General features: G+C 32.5%; 1 long non-coding RNA gene across 1 annotated transcript; it reads right to left on the bottom strand.

Annotated features, from left to right (window-relative positions):
* Window positions 1-693: 693 nt before the first annotated feature.
* LOC145239926 (uncharacterized) lies at window positions 694-6659 on the bottom strand. Its single transcript, XR_013862415.1, has 2 exons — window positions 6416-6659; window positions 694-3201 (listed from the first exon to the last, which is right to left on the bottom strand). It is a non-coding gene; the product is annotated as an uncharacterized LOC145239926 (long non-coding RNA).
* Between the last annotated feature and the right edge of the window lie 398 nt (window positions 6660-7057).

Here is a 7057-nt window from a genome sequence, read left to right as displayed (position 1 = left end):
GTCGCGTGACTGGGAGGAACACTAGTAACAACATTGTGGTGGGAGGAGTCCCGAGACACATTCTCGACGTCAGACCAGTTGAGGGCGAAGCAGTTGAGGGGAGTGTGCAGCCACAGGAGGAGGACGACACCTCAGAGGCCAAGTAGAGAGAGGCGACCGCCACAGTGGATGAGAGACTATGAAATGTGATCTTGAGATCAGGGAGGCATGTGGTTAGAAGCAAGAAAGAGAAGTCTTACCGTGGGTGCTCAGCGAGTGAGTTCAGGTGAAGAAAAGGAAGAACAAACATGGCAGCCAGCATTTTTATTTCGTCCGTTCTCGCGTAATCTCGTGTGTGCGTGAAGATGGAAACTATAAAACGATGTTTATTTCTCGGTGCTGGGAGATTATTCCCAATCAGGCAGGAGAGAAGGCAACGAGAGTAGAGACAGAGGACTGTAGCGATAATCTTTCTTGAACATTCCGTTTGTGTATTTGAGGTGAACCCCCCCCCATTATACTTCACAGACTCAATAAGGAGAAGTTTCTCTCAATGCTAGTAGCCACCAACATCCCGGTGACCTATGCAATGTGAAGAAGCTTCGCAATGTTGGACATCTTATTGCCAACTGCTAAGGAGGCAGAAAAGATTGCAAAAGCAGACGTCGTTTTTAGCTTAATAATTTAATAACACTTGATTAAAAAGAACAATAATTTTGACATGTGAAAAATATATTTTTATTGCTTGTTCTTTTAATAACACATGATTAACAAGAACAATAACTTTTACAAGTTATAAATATATTTTTATTGCTTATTACTTCAGATCAATTAGTTTTAATTTGTTTGTTTTCATGACAATGTAAATATATAGCAGTGAATTCTGGTAAGTATAGACCTCGTAAATTCCATAGTGGCAAGAGCTTGATCAGCCAGAGGTTGTGTCCAATTACTTTATAAAATTTTGAGTAGTCCATTGTCTCCTACACTAACTGTTATAATATCTATACCTATCAGACACTATGTCGTTTTATATTATTTCAGATATTCCCTTCACTCTTTTATTGCAATAATCATTTTGAATAGTTTTTCAATCATGACACCTTTCAGAAAGATGTGTATCAATAAGGTTTCTTCTCATATAAATAAATGTGAATTCGTAAGCATATATAATGTGATTATGGTTTTTCCAGTTGTTTATTTTTTCATATATACCACTAATCTTTGACATATCTTGATTTACATGCAAGTATATGCTTTTTTCTCCATATAAGCCAGTAAATATGATTTTTCAGAACAAAATATTCACAAGAATCTGGCTTTTCCCCAATATATATTTCATATGTATAACTAAAATTGATTCCTCAGAAAAAGAATATCTACATATTTAACAAGAATGTGGCTTTTCGATATTTTAAAATTTTCTTCCTTTCAAGATTGTAACGTTGAGTATGGGGCATCCACACCAGCTGGATACATTGCCCTGTTTTTTACTGAAACCAACAGAGAGCTCTTTTTAGTATCATCACTGTTTTCTTAAGTGTAATTGTCTGGATTCCTTTTGCACTTCATTCACTATGAAAATCAGTTAGGTAGGACTTCAGGTTTTTCTTCATAAGTCCTGTAGCACATATAATAAGCTTGGTCTGTAAGGGGTTGTGTCCAATTACTTCATAAAAAGTTTTAGTAGTCCATTGGCTTCTACATTAACTGATATAATATTTATACCTGTCAGAGACTATGTCGTTTTATACGTTTTAGGTTCTCATATTGTTTCATATATTCCCCTTCACTCTGTCATTGTGATAGTCCTTTTGAATAGTTTTTCAATCATGGCAGTTTACTGAAGGAGGTTATCAATCAGGTTTCTTCTCATATAAATAAATGCAAATTCATAAGCACGTATTTTGCAAGATTATAGTTTTTACCACTAGTGTGTTTTTCTCATATGTATCACTAATCTTGATTTACGAGAATATTCATATACTGATAGAATAAGGCTTTTCTCCAGTAAGCCTTCACATATGACAGCAAATATTATTTTAAAAAACAAAAATATTCACGTAATTCACAAGAATCTGCTTTTTCACAATGCAATTGTTTATATGTATAACTAAAATTTATTTCTCAGAAAAAGAATATCCACATATTTAACAAGAATGTTGCTTATCGACAGTGTGATTTCTCCTATGCCTAAGAACATTTGATAATTGAGAACTAAAATATCCACATACTTCACAGGAATACGGTTTTTCCCCAGTATGTGTCCTCATATGTATACTTAAATTTGATTTTTCAGAACAAGAATAATCACACATTTCACAAACATATGGCTTATCCCCAATGTGAGTTCTTATATGTCTAAGTAAACTTGATTTTTGAGAACAAGAATATCCACACACTTCACAAGAATGTGTCTTTTCCCCAGTATGAGTACTCATATGTCTCAGTAAATTTGTTTTTTCAGAAAAGGAAAATCCACACACCTCACATGAATATGGCTTATCCCCTGTGTGAGTTCTCATATGTGTCACTAAATGTGATTTCTGAGAACAGGAATATCCACACACTTCACAAGAATGTGGCTTTTCCCCGGTATGAATCCTCAAATGTCTAATGTAATTTGATTTTTCAGAACAGGAATACCCACACACTTTACAGGAATATGGCTTTTCCCCTGTGTGAGTTCTCATATGTTTCTCTAAAGTTGATTTTTCAGAACAGGAATAGCTGCACACTTTACAAGAATGTGGCTTTTCTCCAGTATGAGTTCTCATATGTTTTACTAGCTTTGCTTTTTCAGGATAAGAATATCCACACACTTCACAAGAATGTGGCTTTTCCCCAGTATGAGTTCTCATATGTCTAAGTAAATTTGATTTCTTAGAACAAGAATATCCACACACATCACAAAAATGTGTCTTTTCTGTAATGTGTTCCTGCATGTTCCAAAAAAGAGGATCCTAGAACACGATTATTTAAGTACTTATGAATTTTATTTTCGGTTTTCTCTTTTAATTCAAGATGTTGAATTTAAATTGATTTCCTATTAAGAGAAATATCGGTTATTTAACAAGAATCTAGTAGTGTTACTTCCATACTTTTTTCAAAGTAACATAATTGTCTTCCGTTTTACACATAAGGAATCAATTTTATATAGAATGACTTTTAATGAAAACAATGGTCCATTAAAATCTAATGAAGCAGTTCAATCAGGAACATCTGCAAATAAAAAGATAATTCAATATTTAACATATACTCTGTTCATTGTTATCAATTTTATTTGTTTGAACTCGAATATCTGGATTGATTTAATATAAAGCCGTCATATAAGAAAAAAGACAATAGAAAATAACGAAAAAACAGTTGTTGCTTTGAATATAGTGTAGAGAAAATTATACCTAATACTTTTCATCGTGGTTACAAACCAAGATTGATATTTCCATGTCTTCTTTCCATGGCAAGTGCTCGTCTGAGCTCCAATCTCTGGTCCCCCTTCGCCAATCTTTCACAAAAAACACCCGTCTAGCTGACACCACTGTCAATAATTTTCTCCACTCTTTATCTGTGCCAAAATCAAAACGTAGATTCCATGAGCAAAGCTTCTTTCTTAGAACTGCACGCCTGTGGAACTCTCTGCCGCTTGCCTGTTTCACTCCTGACTTCAACTTGGATGTCTTCAAATCCAACATAAACAAATTTCTGATGAACCGCCCCATTAAGTAATCACACTTTATCAAATCTCCAATACTAACTATTACTACGATACTATCCCATTGATTACTGTACACACAATAACCCTTATCCCCAAGTGGCTTCTGGGCCTTGATAAGTGGTGACCTCCATGTAAAATAAAAATATGAATCTTAATGTTTACCATAGTTGTAATTAGGAAAATTGCCATCTCGCCAAATCATTTTTATTGCATACAGTTGCTTCTGCTTTCCTTAATATTAATATTATAGTCAGGAAAAATGTCGAGAGAATTCCCTTATTTTAAAGATTTTATTTCTATTATATATTTCTTAGTACATTGTAACAATGTATCCGTTTTATTAGATCATATTATTGACTTTATAAATTCGCTTTAATCAAATCAAATTCGTCTGTTAACTTGATTTATTATTTAAATGCTCAACAGGAACCTTTTTATATTGGAATTGAAGACGATCATAGTGTGTTCAGAGAAACAGACTTCCACGGGTGAATCGCTCTCGAAAAGATGCTTTGTTTATTGAATTTATGTTTCGATTTAAACACATATAGGGAACTTTTTTATGGTGGTTGTAGCTCAAAGCATGTTGTTTTGTAAATATTTGGTAAGATGTGACCATAGATTGAAGTTCAGAGAAGCACTTTTCATGATATTAACGATAAAGCAGTATCAATGGAGGAAGCTTCTTTGAGATGAAGGTCTTTCATATCAATTTGGAAAACGTGAGGATTAAAGTGTTTAGTGTGAAAAGATAGAAGTTTGGTGTTTGATGCATTGAAATTAAACAGCCACCTTTTGTTCCATTGCACCATGTTCTTAAGGTGAGAGGAGAGATACTCAGAGATCTTGGTGGTCCTTGTCCTTTTAAATGTTGCCATAGATGATAGTGTCATCACCTGTTTGTTTAAGAAAAAAAGAATGGTTTTGCAATTTTTTTTAAAGTCGGGTGTTTCGCTCCCCCTCCCCGGCAAATGTAAACTCAGACTTTTTGTTGGGGAGGAGGATCCTCATTTTATGTAAAATTGTGTTCATTGTACGTTACCCCCCCCCTCGCACACAAACAGGTGGCCATAAAGTGGGTGCTCATTATAGGTTAAATTATTATAGAAAAGTGATCCTCTATTTTTTTAAAATGTAACATTTCTCCATATCTTGGAAACTACTCGTTTGTTGGAATAGTAAACGCTATTTTCGTTTTCAGCGCCCCCGAAAACCTATATGTGTTAATTTTAAAGGATTTTTTTCTAGAGTGTGGAAAATCGATTGTCTGCCCTTGTTGATCCATCATGCGATGACAGGTACATACACCATAAACATTTTTAAAGATTTTTCTTGAAAAATATTTTTTTTATATGCCCAATTGTTGAAAAGCACCAAATATTTTTTGTGATTATAATTTTTTTTTCTGTGAAACTATTAAATTAACAATGTTTGATTCAATAATATCGAGAAATTATTTTTTTTGGGGGGGGGGGGGTTATATTGAATTCATCAAGATGGACTTTAGGGGCTTTTTTTCGTAAGGTTCCTGTGAAATTTTTTTTTTTTTTTTAATATTTATAATTTACGATGCTTTATTTTCGGCGCTTTTTTTTATACAAGGTCATTGATCTGAGGGAGGCAACTCCACTTTACTAAGAGAGTCGTTCATTTTTTAATCTTATAATTTAGGACACCAAAAGAAACGATATTTTTTATTAAATCAAAACACACACACACAAAAAAGAAAGCTTCGATAAACGTAATTTTTACGCGACTATTAAGAGAATCGTTTTTGTTTTCATGTCACAATTTACGGCGCTAAAACCAATGTTTTAAATTATGAGATGAAAAAAAATGAACGAATCTCTTAGTAAAATGAGTTGCCTCCCTCAGATCAAAACCTTGTATAAAAAGGCGATTATTTTCATAAAAAAGGCAAAAATAAATGCATTCATTTTTTATTTTACTACTGAAAACCATAACCAGTAAAGGTGTTTGGTTAATCCACTAAGATTCAAACAAAAATAAAGAATTCATTATATTCTGTGATTATCATTTGATAAACACTGAAAATTTCATTAAAATCGATTTTTGGTGAGTTTTTAAGTAAAGGGAGGGTCAAAATGTTTAATCGGCATTCATTTTGCTCATACCTTATTTTTATTCATGCCTGTTAAAAAGCATAGCAGAATCAATATTTTTTATTGGATTGCAATAAAATAAAGTTATTTCAATGTTTAAGATTATTTTAAAAGTTACCGAATGAAATTTTCGGTATTTTTTTAGATTAGGTCCACCTCAACAATTTTCTTTTAAATGACGACTTTTATAGGTTTTCGACTATGCTGAATACGAAAATTGCATTGAAATTTTGCAGAAATAATTAGTTATCGAGATATATAAAGTCGTATTATGCATTGTATTTTTGGCGGCCATCTTTTTTTACGCGCGTGCAGTGTCAGTCATAGATGAGTAGATTTGTTTATGGCGCGCGCACGCGCGTAAAAATGGCCGCCAAAGAATACAATGCACAATACAACTTTTTATATCTCGATAACTATTTATTTCTGCAAAATTTCAACACGATTTTCGTATTCAGCATAGTCAAAAACCTTTAAAAGTCATGATTTAAAAGAAAATTGTTGAGGTGGAGGTGGACCTAATCTGAAAATTTACCGAATTTTCTAAGTGTAAAAAAAAAAAAAAAAAAAAAAAAGGAAAAAGAAAAAAAAAACTTACTTTTCATTCAAAAGTTCAATACGAAAGAAAAATCAACGGGATGAATTCGTTTTTTGTTTGTTTGTTTCTTTTCTTTTGTGCTCCAAACAGAAAATTCGTTTTGTTTGTTATGATTTCTTTAGTAAATTGATACAATTTTTGTTTTGTGTGTCCAATTCATTAAGAAATACAAAATTAAAAGATGAAAACATGATTTAAACGTGAAATTATTGAAAACGCAAATCAACTGCTAAAGAATAATGAATTTAGGTCATCGTAATACGGCGTAATCATTACTTCGTTCCTCGTGTAAAAATGTCCCTTTATTAGTTAAGTGTGCCGAATTTGTTTCCTATCATGTTTTGATTATATTTTTTAATGATTACTAATAGTATTATTACATATGATTATATATTAAGGTCTGTTAATGATTATTACTATTATTAATATTATTATTCTATATAGTTATATGATTAAGGTTTGTTGGGATCACGCTTCTTACGCTTCATTTTTAAATCATATTTTCAAGTAAAATTCAAGTTTCACGATATCTTTTTTTATTATTAAATTCTTCTCTGGAGGTACACAATAATTACAAAACACTCTACCTTCTCCATGTTAAGAAAGGCTTTCGAAATAAGAACGTTATCATTTCATCATAGT

The sequence above is a fragment of the Euprymna scolopes genome, chromosome 19, assembly GCF_053919585.1.
Source record: "Euprymna scolopes isolate OS-2025 chromosome 19, ASM5391958v1, whole genome shotgun sequence".
In the NCBI taxonomy this organism is placed as follows: domain Eukaryota; kingdom Metazoa; phylum Mollusca; class Cephalopoda; order Sepiida; family Sepiolidae; genus Euprymna; species Euprymna scolopes.
This window is presented reverse-complemented; position numbering and strand designations above follow the sequence as displayed.